This window comes from Lepisma saccharinum, chromosome 23, assembly GCF_977018435.1.
Source record: "Lepisma saccharinum chromosome 23, izLepSacc3.1, whole genome shotgun sequence".
NCBI classification, from domain to species: domain Eukaryota; kingdom Metazoa; phylum Arthropoda; class Insecta; order Zygentoma; family Lepismatidae; genus Lepisma; species Lepisma saccharinum.
This window is the reverse complement of record NC_139251.1, coordinates 52,122,094-52,141,205: the sequence shown is the minus strand read 5'-3', so window position 1 is coordinate 52,141,205 and position 19,112 is coordinate 52,122,094. Positions and strand designations below refer to the sequence as shown.

The 19,112-nt window shown below is 36.4% G+C and overlaps 1 long non-coding RNA gene across 2 annotated transcripts; it reads right to left on the bottom strand.

Moving 5' to 3' along the window:
* Positions 1-5,471: 5,471 nt before the first annotated feature.
* On the bottom strand, positions 5,472-14,758 carry LOC145977721 (uncharacterized). 2 transcript variants are annotated; one of them, XR_014440624.1, is made up of 4 exons: positions 14,598-14,758; positions 13,442-13,546; positions 10,862-10,954; positions 5,472-5,571 (listed from the first exon to the last, which is right to left on the bottom strand). It is a non-coding gene; the product is annotated as an uncharacterized LOC145977721 (long non-coding RNA). The 2 variants fall into 2 exon arrangements; XR_014440625.1 differs by lacking the exon at positions 13,442-13,546.
* Positions 14,759-19,112: the final 4,354 nt, after the last annotated feature.

Here is a 19,112-nt window from a genome sequence, read left to right as displayed (position 1 = left end):
CCCTACCCGTTTCGTATCTTCAAAACTAAATGCATGCCACATGAAGAAAATATTTTATTTGAACATTGTCTGCTTTTAAACGGATTTTCTCAAGGAATTATGCCATCAATTTGTGGAATAACGAATATTTACAAAGAGCGGCTTCCTTCAGACCACTTCAGCAACAAACTGTTGTGGCAGCAATACATTCAAACCTCTCCTGCAACAAAGTGTTGTGGCAGCAATACATATCCGTTTCCTACCATTCCCACTAAATGCTTGCCACATGTGGAGAAATATTCATTTTAAACTTTATTTCTACATATTTTCAAGGAGTTCTGCCATTATTTTGTGAAATAATGTTTAATTTTTAAAGAGCGTCTCCCTTCAACCCAAAGTGTTGTGGCAGCAATGCATAATCGGTTCTTATCTTTTCCACAACATACATGCCATATGTTTTGAAATATCTAGTTTAAATTTCATATCTACACTCTTCAATGGTTTCCGTCATTTCTTTTACTTTTCTTTTGTCGGATTAAATTTAATTTTTAAAACGTCTTCCTTCAACCCGCTTCTACAATGAAGTGTTGTGGCAGCAATACCCTACCCGTTTCATATCTTTCAAAACTAAATGCATGCCACATGAAGAAAATATTTTATTTGAACATTATGTCTGCTTTTAAATGGATTTTCTCAAGGAATTATGCCATCAATTTGTGGAATAACGAATATTTACAAAGAGCGGCTTCCTTCAGACCACTTCAGCAACAAACTGTTGTGGCAGCAATACATTCAAACCTCTCCTGCAACGAACTGTTGTGGCAGCAATACATTCAAACCTCTCCTGCAACAAGGTGTTGTGGCAGCAATACATATCCGTTTCTTAGCTTTTCCACTAAACGCATGCCACATGGCCAGAAATATTTTATTTAAACTTCATTTCTACATCTCTTAAGGGATTCCTCAAGGAATTCCATAACTATTTTGTGTAATAATGGTAAATTTTATAAAGCTCCTTCCTTCAACCCGAAGTGTTGTGGCAGCAGGTGCATATTTGTCACTTTTCTTTCCCACTGCATGCTTGACGTTTGTGAAGAAACCTCTAATTTAATTGTCATTTCTATGCTTTCTAAGCATTTTCACAAAGAATTCTGTCATTATTCTAATGGAATAATGAATAGATGTTAAGAAGCATCTTTCTTGAAAGAATTCTGTCATTATTCTCATGGAATAATGAATAGATGTTAAGAAGCATCTTTCTTGAAACCACTCCACCAACAAAGTGTTGTGTCAGCAGTTTATAACCATGTCTTACCATTCCCATTGCTGAAATTCCACAAAGCCTCATCGAAATGTAATTTCTATCATTACAAAAGATTCTGTCATTATTTTATTGAGTGATTAATGTTTTTAAAAAGTGTCTTCTTTCAAATATGGGTAACAACTATTTTAATAGATATTAGAATGAGCAGCCTAAAAAAAAAAAATCTAGCATATTTTGTATTGCTTTTTGACACTGTTAGCTAGTCATGAAACTAAAGTCTATACTCAGGGCAAGATTTGAAGCAAAAAACTGTAACAACCGCCATATTAGCCAATTTCATTCATGAAGTTAATGTAGTGCGCGTATTGTCATGAAATATTTTACTTATCACTGTCAATTCTTAATCCGTGCAAATATGCATGTAATCTGTGTGAACAGGTACTAAAATTTTGGACATGTTAATTTAATTTGGACTGATGTGTGCAATTACTGTCGGATTAAAAATTATAGATACTCGAGTTTCGACTCCAATTAAAAATTATCCAGTAGACCTACACAAAAATTAGTTACATCAAAATTTAGCTTATTCAATTCTGTGATAATATATGCTAACCACTTTTTTTTCTTCAAGTATGCCTTACATTCTTAATCGTCGTGAGAACAAATAAAGTGCATTTTTTTGTTTTGCAAACCATTGCTGTCTTTGAAATTGTATAAATAATCGTGATGAAAATTTAGTACGGTGTAGGCAGAAAGGTTTTAAACAAAATTCTTAATATCAATTTCCAAAGTTTGTAAAAATAATGTTCTTATCAATTTGGCGAAACAACTTTTTCTTAGTATTGGGTAGTTGTACAAAGACAATATTGATCTCATTTGAAGTTGTTAACATCTGTTTTTAAAATCCATTATCATTGTCAATTGACACTGCAAAACTGATTTCATACAGTTTTTATTCGTTAAATTAGGCACACACAGGAGATGTACTACGTAAATTTTTGGACGAAAGATGCATGCTTGACCAGGACTCAAACCCGGGTCTCTGGCATACTGTGCCATTGCTCTACAACTGAGCTACCAAGCCAGCCTGATTTATCGCTGTTTCTGTTTTGCCTGTGTACAGTGTTTCAAAGGCAACAGATCCCATTGCAGTAGCTCTTGCAAAGACGAATACACACAGGTAAAACAGCAAAAAATCAGGTGATGCCAGGCCAGTAGAGCAATTGCATGGTATGCCGGAGACAGGGTTGTTCGAGTCCTGCCTTTTTCACTGAAAAATCTACGTAATTTTTATTCAAGATGTAGTCATGGACACTGCCGGCGTGTAACAATTCCATTGAAAGTCAATGTATTCATTACAAGTCAGCAGTATCCGTGACTGTACATGTAACATTGTAACACCGCTCACAGTGACCCCCACAGTTTTAACAACCCAATCTATAATGGCACCAAGGCAGCCAAACACAAACATAGAACTTCTTGTGGACATACCTAGGTAGCACATGAAATGTAAACTCCGTTAAATTATCCAGTTACACCCCCTCTCACTTAATCTTGATGAATGTACAGAACCACTAAGGTTTCTTGGCAATTATATTCTTATATGACAGAAAATTTAATGATGTTTATAATTGAACTTTTGTAAGAGGTGCGCATCATTCTTTTCCCTTTTGCATAAATTATAATCTACTGTGCTGTCATTCATTGTTAATAATGTGCAGTAAACTTGTGCATGAAACAGTATGTAATTGAGATATTTGTTGAAAATATGTGCATTTGTCACTATTTAAAAAAATATTAATTAAGTACTTACATACATGACTGAAATGTGCCACTTATCAAGTTACACAATCAAGCTCCTGTGACCTGCAGAGGCCTTTGTCAGAAAAGTAACAGGATTGATTTTTTTTTTCAAACTATGATACAGAAAGATGCACAATGGATGTTATTTAATCACCGTATAGGTGTTGTGAATATAAATAAGCTTGGAAGTGGCTCTGCATTTACAATGCCTTTGGCGAGTTTGGCTTTAATGACTTCAAATTCCATATTTGTATATAAGAATTGGTGTTGCTCGTATAAAAATATCAACACAATGTCTCTGTAAAATTCATGATATTACATTTTGATTTGATCAAGTTAAGAGAGTTTCTCTGCTCACAAGTATAACTTTAAAAATAAAAGCTGATTAGTATTCATCAAGATATTCCATCAACCCAAAAGATGGCTGTGTCATCATACATGCTGAGAAGCACATATTGCTTCTGAAACCTCCAGAAATGCTCGTATTTGAGTATAGATATCGGAAGGGATTACTTTGACAGGACCAAAGGATCATTAGTTGGAGTGTTCATTATATGTATAATTACTTTATAAAATCAGTCCTGGAACTTTTTTGAAAAGGGTATATGTTCCATAAGAAATCACTGCTTCTCAAATGAATGGAATTATTGCACACCTTACTGAGCAGCTTTATTTTAACATACATTTTAGAAATGGTGACAAAAAATTACTATTATCCAAATTGTGATAGAGTGTGAATTAATGTGAACAATTTGTAAAACAAGCATTGCAATTGTAGCTCAATTTTAATTATATCATAATCGGTTTCAGCTGGTACATATGCAGCATGCAGCTTACAAACTCCATAACAACCATGCTTTCATGTGACACTTGTTGCACACTTTCGCCGCTCAGTCACTAATATTCAATCAAGTTACTGCACAAATATAACAATAAGCAGAGTTACCCTTGCACCTTGTGTGTCTTGAACACACATAGTTGGATGCAGAAGAGTCATATGCTGGTCACATTTAGACCCCAAGATCCACATTTATTTGAATTTGGATGAATCACAGAGCTACTTTATGCAGCAACAAGACTGGAAAAATACAGACTTTAGATCACTGTTCCTTGGACTCCTGTTTGGCAGCCAGACACCCTAACTGGACCACTATGGCTCGATTTGAGAATAAATGCTTGGGAAATACTGTGGCAACACATTTGTTGCAGAATAGACACTTGATAAAGATTTTCTTACTATGTCCTGCACTTTTTGAATTTCATTTGTGAAAAAAAATTGTGGAATTTCAATTTTACATTTTTCCACATTTTGTCTCCTTTCACTTTGGTCCCCTAAAAAATGTAAAATCTAGATTCCACCGTACATACAAAATGTTTGAAGAGCTACAGTGATGAATAACTAAAGAAAAACATTTGAATGATAAGAAATCCAAAGTTCATTATCAAAATTCAAAGTCGTGTATTACAATGACAACATTGAAAATGCTAAAAATTCTAGTTGTGTAAAAATGAAGTAGTTTTCAAATTCACAAAATGTATTAGAGAAGTTCTGAGGTATCTCCAAAGAACAGTCTTTCCAAGCAATACATCTAACATTTTTCTATTTCTAATAAGAGAAATTCATAATTTATGGGCATTGCAACCATATTTTGGACTATTGGTAATACCAATGCCCTACGATTTGTTTCACATTGAATGAGAAAGAATTAATGATGTCAGTCTTTCTCTCGCGTTCCTCACCCTGGCATCAATTACAAAGGGATCTAAATGGTTCATTAGATCTAGTAGTTGACAACTAATTTAAAATTCCATGTCATTCACATGAAAAATCAGGTTAAATTCTTTTCCCAATACATAGCCCTTGTATGTTACATTGCATTCAGAAATCTGATTAGTCCAGAAACATGTATATTGCAACACACTGTAGATTACAACACCACTTATATCTTAACCACAAAATGATTCCCCGAGCTCTGATAACCACTTTTAGATTAAATATTTATTTACTCATTAATTTGTGAGAAACTGTAATGGCAAGCAAATGAGACAATACAATATTGAATGGAATTATTTCAACAACTTACTTTCATGCTGTATGACAGTATTTTCTTCTTAAAAACAAGTTTGTTTCAAACATATAGTAGGTGCTATAGGTTTCATCTCTCAAAGTATGTGAATATGAATATCAATTGAATAAGGTTTATAAATAAACAATATTAATAAGATTAACACTACCACCAAGTTTGTGGAACACAAAGGTATCTCTTAGGAGAAGATACCTGAGTACCTCACGTGTACATTTCCTTAGGGATTCCAGGTCTGCACTTATACATGTCATTCTGCTCTTAAGAACAATCAAACAAATCCTTTAAATCAAGAAATATTAACATTTATTACAATTTTTTAAAAAATACTACAAGCAATTTTAAAACATGATAAAAATGTATTCCTCTTCCAAAGATATCTTTGTCGAGTTGTACCAGGAGTATGGTTTGGTGCGAGTGCAATTCTTCATGAATCCAATACTGAAATAAAAAGTTAAAAAACTTTAAAATCCAAACCACATAAATACATTACATGTAATTTTTCTTAGAACACGTCAACTTATGGCATGTACAGTCACGGACACTTCTGGGTTATAAGAATTCCATTAACTTTCATTGGAATCGTTACAACCCAGAAGTGTCCATGACTGTACAAACATACACACTTGAAGGTTCTATACAGTATATTATCTATTCAATGAATCAGTATGTACAAATAATGTTGTGGACCTTAAATTCAGAGCTTGAGTTACTTGTCTTTAGAGTGAAATATACAGCAGAGGGAAAGAAACAATACAGGAGGTATGGTGAAATCAAGAACAGCATATGTTTGCGATTGCCGTAACTGCTTCACCATACTGATATTGTACGAATGCAGTAGATGTTATTTCTTGTGAATCCTTATATTTGACGAATACACATGATTGTATACACACAATAACAAATACAACTAAATTGTGTTCGCGCAACACACATGCACGTCTTAGTTGAATGTTTGACTGCAGCCGAATGAGTGTCTTGAGGCAGTGTTGCCAACTGTACATGCTGCTTCACTGGCGTGCTGCAAGTCCCACTAAAACCTGAACATAAAAACGCAATATCATCATCATGGCAAGAAATACACTAAAATGAAAGTAATACTTTTGATTGATTTAGTTTATTTTACTTCGTGTTTTGTGCCTCTTGGCTAATTTGCGAAGAGGTGGATGAGTGATGAAATGGATATTCACAAACAACCAAGCCCGAGCGGGATTCGAACCTGGGACCCTTGGCGTCGCAGCTAACCACTCGGCCACAGGGTCCAGCAGTAATACTTTTGGTAATACTTATGCACAATAATAAAAACATATCTAGTAGAGCGGGCATGTTTCGGTCTTGTCTGGGTGATTATTACAATGCAAAAATGTAATATAACAATATGCATTGATTAAATGTAAGCTTAATGGATTCAATTCAATTCAATTCAATTTTCCTTTATTAAAGGGCGAGGTTCAGCCTGTGGCTGTTCAATATAAATTCCATTTTAATCTTTGTCTACAATAACAGAAAGGGATTAGCTTCTACAAATGTTGAGAAAGCCCTCTTCAACACAAACTGAGTCTCATTTAATTTTATACAAAAAAGAATCTAAATGGCCTGCCATTACTTTGCCCATCCTCACATGAAACTGCATATTACTTGATAAGTGCCATCAACAAATGAAATATCAGAGCACTTTTGACATATTTTTCACACATCAAAGGTGGATGACATTGGTTGGAAATTGCCATCACACCATGCTTTGAGATCTTTTACAAATTCTTCAAAAGACCCAAATTCGCCTTCACTTTTGAAACCACTACCACCATCCAAGCAAAAGTCCTTCATTCTACTTTTCCATTGTCGGGAATTGTAGATCTTTACTTTAAACTGCCTGCTACAAAGAAACATGTCAGAGAGTTCTTTCATTATTTTTAATATCCTTGCAGGTAGCTTTAACAGAGAATTTAGAGCCATATAGAAATACAGCTTGCAGCAAATATGGAAGGAAGACATCAATTTCATTAAACATAAAGACTTCCAGAAATAACAGAAGGAAGCAAGAAATGTTACACAGAAAAGGAAGACAGGATAAAGAAACACAAGAAAAACCAAATGCTGCATATAGCCACAGGAATAATTGACCAAACAATACTACTAATAACAGATCTTCACCTTTGTTAATACTACACTACTCGCCATTAAAATTGCAACACCCAGAAGGAAATGAGATAGAAACACGAAACTTGGCAAATATGTAGTTCATAATAAGATAAGAAAATGATTACAGTTAGAGCTCGGTGGTGTGACATGTGACACGTAGAACATGGTTGCATAACCCCAAGGAGCTAGTAGCGTGTACAGCCTCCACGGGCGGCAATAACTGCTGCAACACGGCGAGGCATGGACAGAATGAGTCTATCGATGTCTGCTTGCGGTATGGCATACCAAGCGGCTTCCAGAGGGTGCCAGAGGTCTTCAACATTACGTGCCGGAAACCTGAGTTGGGACAGCCGGCGACCCACCATGGACCAGACATGTTCAATTGGCGACATATCCGGCGAATGTGCTGGCCAAGGAAGCAGGAGCACGTGGTTAGCTTCCATAAATGCGAGGACATTCCTTGCAACATGGGGGCACGCGTTATCCTGTTGAAAAGTGGCATTATGCAGTGCATGGATTAATGGGACAGCAACAGGGGTGAGAACCTGTGTGATGTACCGTTGGCTGTTCAATGTCCCTTGAATGCGTACGAGGCGCGAAGGAACACCTATGGCGATGGCACCCCATACCATGATACCCAATGAAGGCCCTGTGTGATGATGCATGACGCAGGCGTCATGAAGCCTAGTGCCGCCACACGTGTGTACGTCCATCATGATGTTGTATACAGAAGCGGGATTCATCAGAGAACACTACAGCATTCCACTCCGCCATCCATGCACGACGGTCTTGACACCATCTCAGACGCAAACGCCTATGCTCTAGCGTCAGAGGAATCCGCAACAGTGGGCGCCGGGAAAAAATTCCCCAGGTTCGCCAAACGACGAAGCACGGTTCGTGGGGACACTGGACGTTGTAAAACATCCCGTACTTCATGCGTAATCCTCGTTGACGTGGCCGCTCTGTCTGTAAGGGCCATGCATATCAGACGTCTGTCCTCTCGTTCAGTCGTCCGACGCGGACGTTGTGAACCTCTACGTCGCTCTACAGTGCCTTCCTGGACCCACTGGTTCCATACACGGATCACTGTGGATGCATTCCGTCCTACACGGGCACCGATCTCACTGTAGGATAATCCGCATTCACGGTATGCAACAATTCGGCCGCGATCGAACTGGGAAACCTGCTGGAATCGCTGCCGTATTAGACGACATGGCATTGCTGACCGATTTTAACACACTACACTCACGACCGTGCACTTTCACTGCTCTTCTGCACCTATCTGACCTGCTACAGGTACCACTTACCAGATGGCATGGCAGGCGCACAAGGTGCATGACGGCCTTGAAAACCTAATCATTTCCTTCTGCACCTCTCCTCTACACACTGTGCACATTTCGTCCGATTCCGTTTACTCCTTCTGGGTGTTGCATTTTTAATGGCGAGCAGTTTGTATATGGGATACATATATGAAGAGATGAGATATGCGGAGGCAGCTGAGGCTTTGAAACACTAACTTAGTCATAACATTTATTGTGTGAGGGTTAACTGGGGAGTAATAGAATTCAGTATCATTTGTGTCGAATGAATCATTGGAATAGTTCAAACAGGTAATGAGGGCACCTAGGGAAGCTATATTCATCTGCTTTGCACTAGAAAATATGAGAACAAATTAGGTACATCATTTTATCTCATGGCTCAAGGATTTCAATGAACAGCAAATTATTTACAATGAAACTGATTCATATGAGTTTCTCAGTATTGCTGTCTTTGTTGTGCAATGCATTTATTCTAGTTGTAGCAACATTTGCACATGAACTTTGTTTTGTTAGAAGTGACCACAAATAGTTTCATGATAGCCAGAGGAACACTTAACTCCAAAAATGAATTTTTAGGTTTTGTTTAATTGATCTCCTCTGAAAAGATCCATTTGGATTGAGATCAACACCTCCATCTCTTCCACTTATCAGTAGTCATGTATCTACAATTTACTAATTTGACATTGAATACCAATGCGACACAAACTTCTCACGTGTCATGATTGTTATGTAATCTATGGAATGTATGCATACTACACAATCTGTCAAAAGCTATCTTAAGTAATTTTTCACATGAGTATGACTAATAGAGCTGAGCCAATACCACTTTGAACAGATATCTGCATCCAAACAAAAGTTCTCGGGTTACCAGCTAGGTTAAGCTGATGTTGGCTTCCAACGTTTCAAGCGTATACATTGCTCTCATCATCAGGGAATATAGAAATGGAGGCCAGTGTAGGGTAATCCAAGAACACTTGTCACCAGGAAAGCTACAATTCCTAGATATCCACATCAATGCCAAAGCTCTTACTGATTCCCAAGAAACCAATGCTTTAAAATTGTAGCAATTAAAGGCTGTTCAAAATGTTGATCAATATTAGTGGGTTAGTTCTCCACTCCAATTACAAGCACCAGTTTATCAGAGTTTTGTCTAAAATTATTGAAGAATTACATCAGGCTTTCAAGTAATCACAGTTTTCACACAGATTATTGGTGCAGATTAAAGTTCATAATTTAAATAATTTTCAAGATAATTAGATAATGCCATAAGTGTTACATGGCATTCTTGCAGAAAACCATGCAAGACAAAATGTTGGAAAAGTATCGGCCAGTATTAGTGAATAAAATACTTTAAGATACCGATCCACTGGTATCAGTCGATACCGATACATTAGCATTGGGATTGGCTCAGCCCTACTTATTACTTAGCTATAGTTGTTTAGATTGGTGACACTGGTAAAAACGTAGGCTCCATCCGGAAATCCTCCACCCTCGAATTCTACCACATTTCAAATCTTTTTGTCCAAAATGTACTTTCTTAAGAAAGGGTGTTTTTAACTAGCGCGGAAGGAAATTTTTCGAGATCTACGTGCTACGAAACTTGCATTTTTTAAATATTAAAATTCCTTACATACATAATGTCATTACGGTTTTTCAGGGCTTCCATCATGGATTCAGTCACATTTCTTTTTCTTCCTATGACTGACTTGTGGAATGGGATAATTTGCGATATTTAATTTTTTTTGGTACCTTGAGTGAATTGTCAAAAAATAGTGTTGGGCAGGTTCTAACATGCCTTTAAAGGGATGCTATAGAAAAAGGTGGGGCTGCGGAAGTAGTAGGGGGCGGTAGGTCTATTAACCCAGGGACGGAGCCTGGAATCTGTGGCCAATTTTTATGGTTTAGGCCTGAAAAAGCGACTGTTATATATTCATCTGTACGGGTGCGGGTGGCTGCTACAAAACTGACATGGCCGCAAGTAGACTTCCACCTTGCAACTTTAAACAGCTGTAAATATATACTCGTAAATATTTGTTTCCACGCTACAGAATTTTCTTTTCAGCAATATGCAACACACAAACTTGCTAAAAAAAAAATTTCACTACCGAAATCGAGGGTGCAGGATTACCGGATGGACCCAAAATATGGAATACTGTTGACTTTTGGTCACACATGCAACTAGTATGGAAGTTGTGCAAAGTGATCTGAATACGAAGAGCAGAAAATTCAATAAAATATATAAAATTCAAACTATGAATGTTGAGACTTACCATATGAGTTTATTCTTGACACACGGTAATGTTCTGTGAAGATGGAAATACCATATTCCAACTAAAAGTTGTCTACTGCATGTGGGAGAACACCTGTAAATTATGAAATTTGCATAAGCATTGTTGACATAGATTTATTCAAGTGGTAAGACAAACACATTTGTATGACAATTTTCATCCATCTTGGCAAACTTTGTGCGTAATAAACAAAAGATGAAAATTTAACAATCATGGCAAAAATTATTCCTACATACAAATTATATGCTGGATTACACACTAACAGCATTTTATGAAGAAAAACTCTTAATGCAGAAAATTGTAAAATTCTGGAAAATATTATGTAATTTATTGTTTTATTGGGATTTAGAAAAATTTCTTCACATGACATAATTTGCAATTGCAACTACATACATCTCATTGCACAATAAAAAAATCCTCATTTCTATAAAGTAGAACCTTGTACTTACAGCCATTGTACATTCACAAACTGACAATGGTTCATATAGTGTCTAGAAGAATAAATACTCAAAGCAAATTCTACATAATTGAAAAAGATAAGTACATTAGTTTATACAAAATTTATTTTCCGAACTGCATGGCACAGTGGTAGCATCGTCGCTTTGTAATCAAAGGGTTCAATACCTGGTGGAGGCACATAGTGGTTTGGATCCCACTTTAAACTGTAGGTCAAGTCCCGATTAGCCTTACTGTACTTAAAGTGGACTTAAAACACCAAATCAATCAAACAGTCATATAAGGCAACAGATCACTATTTCAAAGCATTTACCTGAATCAGTTAACTGTTATACATTGCTTCTGACAAGTAAGACTAGATATGGGACAAAATAAAATTTGAAGGAACATAGAAACAAGCAATCAAAGCTTTAACTAATTTTTCTCTCAACAATAACAACCAAGACAAACTCCCCTTCAGTGAGACTGACATTAACTCTAAAAATCCCCCATGAGACAGTTTTGAATTATATTAATGATTAATTAAAAGTTTAGTAGAAATTATTGAAGTTGCACACACAATTCACAGAAAATAATGCTGAACATTTCTATTGAGCACCCATCTGTGTTTAAATTCACTTTTCCTCCTCCCAGAAATTTTACTCACGAGCGAGTCGAGGCCTACACTTTCTGTATAGCTAGCTTAGTCTTGCAGTTGTTATCATAGCTAGAGAATTGAGCAAAGCAAATTGTCTGTTAAGCAGATAAAAACTGTACAATACTGTACAGAAAAAAACTTACATTATGAAGCTGTGGGAAAACTGTGCAAATGGAAAATTAAAAATAAAATTAACATAATGAAATAGTGTGAGAGTGGTTTGTCTCTGCCAGAGGAAAAAAATCACCACACACTGGGTCCCATGTTACAGTAATATGCTAAAAATGCCACTCAAAAAATGGGTAAGACTGAATTCAAAGCATGTAATGGATGGTTAGACATGTTTTGCAAAAATAGACCATTATTGAACAGCATCAATTTGCCTTACAGCAGAATGATTCGGATATGCTTAGTGTGGTTTTTCAGGCTAAAAGCATTTGCGGAAAGTCAAGCAGCCAAGAATCTAAAATGTGTGCAGAAAATCCTGTTTCGCTACTGGTAAAAAAATTGTTGTGTGCTATTCAGTGCAATGTTAGCATTTGCGAATAAATACTGTATGGGAATACAGCACTTATTTAATGTAATCTCAGTTTTTATATATAAGTATACTGGTCCCTTCTGATTCAGTTTAAGGTGTGTTCCACTGTATTTTCAATAAGTAAGGCTTAAGGTAGGCAAACACAAAGAATAGTTTCACCACTATATTTTCATGAAACACCAACACATACAAAGTCCAAATATGCATGGAATTGTAACTGTCATCAAGCTGAACCCACAATATGAAATAAACAAGTTAAAAATTACAAACCCCATGAAATCAAATTAATTTACAAACATAAAATATCTAAGAACATAAAACTATTAGATCTCATGGTAAAAATCATGTCTAAAAATAAAATCTGATAGTGGTTCAGGGTCTTGAGAGGTTCATTAGGTCCAGTTGATTTGCTATATTTTACTTCACTTATTGTGTCACTTGTGTAGATGGGGATGAGTGATGATTTGATGAATGGACACTGATAAACATCCATGCCCAGGCCATGATTCGAACCCCGGACCCCTGGCATCGTAGTGTGATGTGCTAATCACTCAGCCATGGGTGCCGGCCCATTAGATCCAGTGGTTGACAACTAGTTTAAATTGTTCTATTTGTCAACAATGCTAGACATAATCGAACTATTACCACAGAGAAATTAAATTTATAAATTTAATTTATCTGTGCCATTACTCTTCATGGTACTACTTTACTATACCGGAGACGTAAAGTGTTACCTTACTGCTAAGAAGTTATTTGAAATTAAAAATGGGTGTGACTGGTACTGTCACCAGGTAGTGAGAATGGCAGAAATGCTGAAGATCAGAAATTACATGATTAGGTGTTTGGAAGTATTTACCGAAATAATTTTAATGCTAATAGCCATAAACCTAACCTGCCTAACCTTGCAATGAAAGCATTAAGAACATCATACCCTTTCATACTTATGTCATGTGACATATTAGCAGCACCAGTCCACATGCGAACACCTTGCGGTAGTTTTCCAACTCCATGGCATGCAGAAAAAAGTACTTGTCTCCTGCACGAAAAATAAATGCACACTGCCGTAAATTTCACACACATCAACAACTAAAGAATACACACATACGTGCAACAGGCTAGGCCAGGTTGCAGATCATACACATGCAGCTTAAAATCTGGTGAAAATAGGTCAAAAGCTAGCTTTTACCACCTGGTGAAAATACCAAAAACACCTGAAAAATATATTTATTTTGCTGTAATTGATATGCACCTTGGTATAATAATGAAGAGGGTAACACTTTACTATACTGGAGACGGATTTCTTCAAATTGACAGGAGAAAGTAATTACGCAAATCATTTTCTGTAGTGTTGTTGATGTTCGGGAATGTAGTTTTGATCCATTTTAATGCGAATGCATGTGGTTTTCTACGAAAATCAATTTCCGATGCGCTATTGTTGCTGCCGCCATGATGTTGTCCGTATATGCTAAATTGAACGAAAGGAGTGCTACTGGAACCTAACCTAACCTAGTAGGCATACCTCGTCCCCGTGATGGTTAGTGGGGCTATCGTGAATTTTTGGGCTAACGTCAATGGTTTTTGTGGCTACCCGTGGATGGTTTGTGGGAAATAAGGAACAACAGTAAGTACTCGTTAATGTAAGAAATAGACATTATTTTCGTTATAAATTCATTATTTCACCTAAAGAAATGTTCCGCAATGCAGAAGAATACGTTAGCAATGTAAAAAATTGCGAAATAAATCATTGATAAGTGTCTCCGGTATAGTAAAGTAGTACCATCTACTCTATAATAAACGGATAATCTCCTAAAAAAAAGGGGGGAGTTGGTTGGTTTTGAGGCAATATAAGATTCTGATTTGCAGATTCACATTAAGCCTCAAAAAATATAATTAGCCTTCGAAAACGCGTGAGTGAATAAGTCAAACAGATTAGGATAGATGGAATAGTATATCCGCACTGCAATGTACACTAGAAAATAACACGTTGATATTATACAACAATAATAATAGTATTACTCACTTATATTCGAGGACCTGCAAAGTAAATAAAACTTTGATATAATGCAAAAAAGAATAGTATTACTCACTTATATTTTAGGTCCAGCAACTATTTTATGTTATTTTTTCCTGAACGATCGTTGATTCTTCGTGTAAATTCCTCTTCTCTAAACAACGTGGAGCTCCAATTCCGAAAAAAAGACTTCTTTCTTGTTGCTTGTTACCGGCTTTTACCTCAAACAAAACACATGTGAAGTTCAAAGATTCATTTACGCTTCCAGCAAGGCAGTACGTCATTAATGCAAAGCAGTACGTCATTAATGTGTCCACCAATGAACAACGAGTTCGCGTCAACCAATCGGATAGCTTAAAACTGGTGTGGCAGCAATCACTACCGTAAAATAGACAATTCCAGAAATGTACAACTTGAAGTTCCATTTTCACAGACTATTCTCCTCACTTTGTAGTGATGGGTCGTTCCGGAACGAATCCAGCTGGAATCGATTCCGGTTGTGCGCGGAGCTACTGCGCAAGGTACCTTTATAAGGTAGGCCATTCCCGAGGTTCCGAGATTTTTTCCCATGATTCTGTGCGCGCAATGACGTCATTAAGAGGACAGAATGGAACTTACTTGTTTATCGTATACGGAAGCTTGAAATAAATGGGTCGATTTTTTTTACTTATACACACCTTTTCTCGAATGGCGTTAGAATGAGTACAAATCATCCTGTTTGTGCTCTTGCCACATGCAATAATCACAGAAGAGAATCGCTTGGAATATACAAACCATCGCTTCCCAAACAAACACGTTGCTGCAGCAAAATTAATTCAATTTGTTCCTCCAAAATTCGGACTTACTTCAACACTCGCCTTCCGCATCAACCACGTATGCAACTTTCAAAAGCCATTACACAATCGGAACTCAGGTTCTAATTATTGCTTTATTGAATATTGAAAGCAAGATAAGATCTTTCTAGATTTGAAGTTGAAATATCGCCAGCGAAAATGATACTTTGAACATCTCGTACACTGAAAGAACAGATTAGTTGCAGGGGCAAAATATATTTTGCTGGAAAAAAATTCTTACGGTTAAACAAAGTTTTGTTACTCCTACAGTGCAACTGTTTACATAAACCATTTGGTTGAGTTCCCTTAACAAAACTATTTGTTTCACCTTATTTCGTTTCACCGAAACATGCATTGTGCACCGTGACACTCTCTTGTTACACTAAAACATATTTGTTGCTTATCGGAAACAAACCTGATGTTTGGACTGGCAAGTGTGACAAAAAGAAACATGGCGGATCCCGAAAGAAAGGAATCGAAGGTCTTCGATTTTATTTTAAAGTCGTTGGGATTTGAAATGGTGATACCCAAGGAATATAGAGATTAGGTAAAGCCATCCGAAGATTGCCGATCTTGCACGAACGCGTGACGTCGCCAGAGAAGCAGTGAGCTCGGCTGAAGCAGACGGCCCCTAGCATTTATATGGGAGATTCAGAGAGCGAAAGTATATTATTACTTTTAGGAGGGGGAAAATAATAATTGTCATCCTCCAATATGGTATTGAGGCATCCTTTTAATGATTAGTAACATAATTGAAAACGCGCTACTTTTAAAAGGGGGCAAAGTACATGTGAAAAAATGTATTTTGAAAATCCATATTCCTGAAACTTTCTGACCGATGCGCTACAAAGAAATTTGCGTGTTCTCCTTTAGAATTTCGTCATTTTACAAATCGTAATATAATTTTAACAAAAACGTGGCATGCTAAAGAAGAATTAAAGAGTTTAAAAAAATAATTGATTAATGGACTTAGTTTATTTTACTTCGCTTATCTGTCACATATGGCTAATCGCAAAGATGAGGATGCGTGATGATATGATGAAATTGAAGAAAGGAAAGTAGACCCATGTCCGGGCGGGGATTCGAATCTGGGGGCCCTTGGCATCGTAAAGCGTTGTGCTAACCACTTCGCCACGGAGGTCAGCATTACAAGGAAATAAACAGAAATTGGCATCTATGTTTTAATATGCAAGAAACATTTGCGAGGAGGTTATTGAAGTAACAAATAATTATTACAAGACCTTGTGATGAAAATTTTTAATATATATGAAATATCGAGAGTTGACCTTGCAGTCTCTAAATGTACTTTTAGGGTTACGCAAAACCTTTACTCAAAATTGATAGTGTAAATTTATAAGCTATTAAAATTTAAAACTTATTCCTGTTCGAAAAGAGAAACTGCTAAATCAAATTAATATTTCGTAGAAATACAAATATTTGACTTTCATGAGGCCAAGAGAGTATTTGGAGGGGACGGTGGCTTGGGAAGGCTATAGCCACGGATCTCGATCTGCAAAGGGGCTTCCAGTGGGAAAACATTCCTATGAAATAGTCCAGAAGAAGGGGCAAAATGATTTTTTTTAAATTGCTCAAGCACCTGGCATTGATTTAATACCAGCTGAGTTAATTAAATATGGTGGAAATTCATTAATATGTCAAATTCATAAATTAATTTGTTTAATATGGAATAAAGAAGAAATCCCTCTACAGTGGAAAGAATCCATAATTGTTCCTGTGTTTAAAAAAGGTGATAAAATGAACTGCAATAATTACCGTGGAATTTCTCTACTCTCAACAACATATAAAATATTATCTAACATTCTTTTAACAAGACTAACCCCATATGCTAATGAAATTATAGGTGATTATCAATGTGGATTTAAACGCAACAGATCAACTACAGATCAAATTTTTCACATCAGACAGACACTTGAAAAAAAGTGGGAATATAATCAAAATGTCCATCAGCTATTCATTGATTTCAAAAAAGCATATGATTCGGTCAAAAGAGATAAATTATATAATATATTAGTAGAGTTTGGAATACCTAAGAAGCTTGTTAGTATGATAAAAATATGCACCAGTGAAACAGAAAGTAAAATTCGTGTGGGTATTAATATGTCTGACAAATTTACAATTCATGATGGGTTAAAACAAGGAGATGCATTATCTCCATTGCTCTTTAATTTTGCCTTAGAATATGCTGTTAGGAAGGTAAACGAAACTAAAGAAGGACTAAAATTAAATGGTGTGACTCAGTTGTTAGCATATGCAGATGATGTAGACTTACTGGGGGATGATGTGAATACAATTAAGAATAATGCTAAAATATTTTTCAAAACTGCTAAAGAGATAGGTTTGGAAGTTAACAAAGAGAAAACTAAATATATGCTTACAGGCCGAAACCAAGTCTTAGGTAATAATCAAAATCTAATTATTGATAACAACTCGTTTGAACGAGTTTCCAAATTCAAATACTTAGGAGTAATATTAACAAATGAAAATTATATTAAAGAGGAAATAAAAAGTAGACTTAATTCAGGAAATGCATGTTACTTCTCTCTTCATAAACTTTTGTCTTCTCGTTTAATATCTAAGAAACTAAAAGTTAAAATATACAAAACCGTAATTTTGCCTGTAGTATTATATGGGTGTGAAACTTGGTCCCTTACATTGAAAGAGGAACATAAATTGAGAGTATTTGAAAATAGGATCCTTAGGAAAATATTTGGACCTAAAAGGGATGAGGAGACTGGTGAGTGGAGAAGGTTACATAATTTAGAACTACATAATTTGTATTCATGTCCAGATATTATTAGAATAATTAAATCAAGAAGACTTAGGTGGGCAGGCCATGTGGCACGAATGGGAGAGGAAAGAGGAGTTTACAGGATTCTTGTTGGGAAACCTGATGGTAAGAGACCAGTAGGAAGGCCAAGACGAAGATGGAGGGACAACGTTGAGATGGACCTAAAGGAAATCGGTAGGGATGGAAAAGAGTATATAGATCTTGCTCAAGATAGGGACAGATGGAAGGCCTGTGTTGCTGCAGCCATGAACCTTCGGGTTTAAGAAGGCTAGAGAGTTAGTTAGTTAGTTAGTCAAGAATACAAAGATATAAGTGGATATTTGACAAGCTTAGTCTAAAACCTACAACTGAAGTCGTACGTGTGTGTGGGGGGGGGGAGGTGGCTACGTGAGGTAACACAGTGGAATATGATTCACCATACTAAAATTAAAATAAATATGTGGGAACAATAGAAATCAAAATATGTTGTAGCTAGTGACAGCGCAATAGATGGAGGGGTAAATCATATTTTCCCGGGGCAATCATTTTTATTATTCCGTCGTTTTACTGGGGGCAGATAAGAGAGAGAGAGAAATTGTCGAACGAGAATTGGGGAGCGTTCCGCCCCCCCCCCCCCGTAGTGTGGTCACTGCCTATGGCTATGCTGGAGAAGAATGCACCAATTAATACGCTATTAAGTAAAATAGATACTTTTAAAACTTTTAATCAAATTATTTGTGAACTATGATTTAAATTTAGAGAGAGCACATACCTGTTTAATTTAATTTGGATGAGTTAACTTCTGAAGCCTGCCATTTCCGAGCCTTCTTCCGGTGTAACTACACTGCCCTTTGAGCCGTAGCTGCTGCGTTCAGGTAGCGGAACGAGCAGAATACTAATTAAAACAAATATGTGACAAATATATATAAAAAAACAACGTGTTGAAGCTATTGACGGCGCCAAAGAAAAG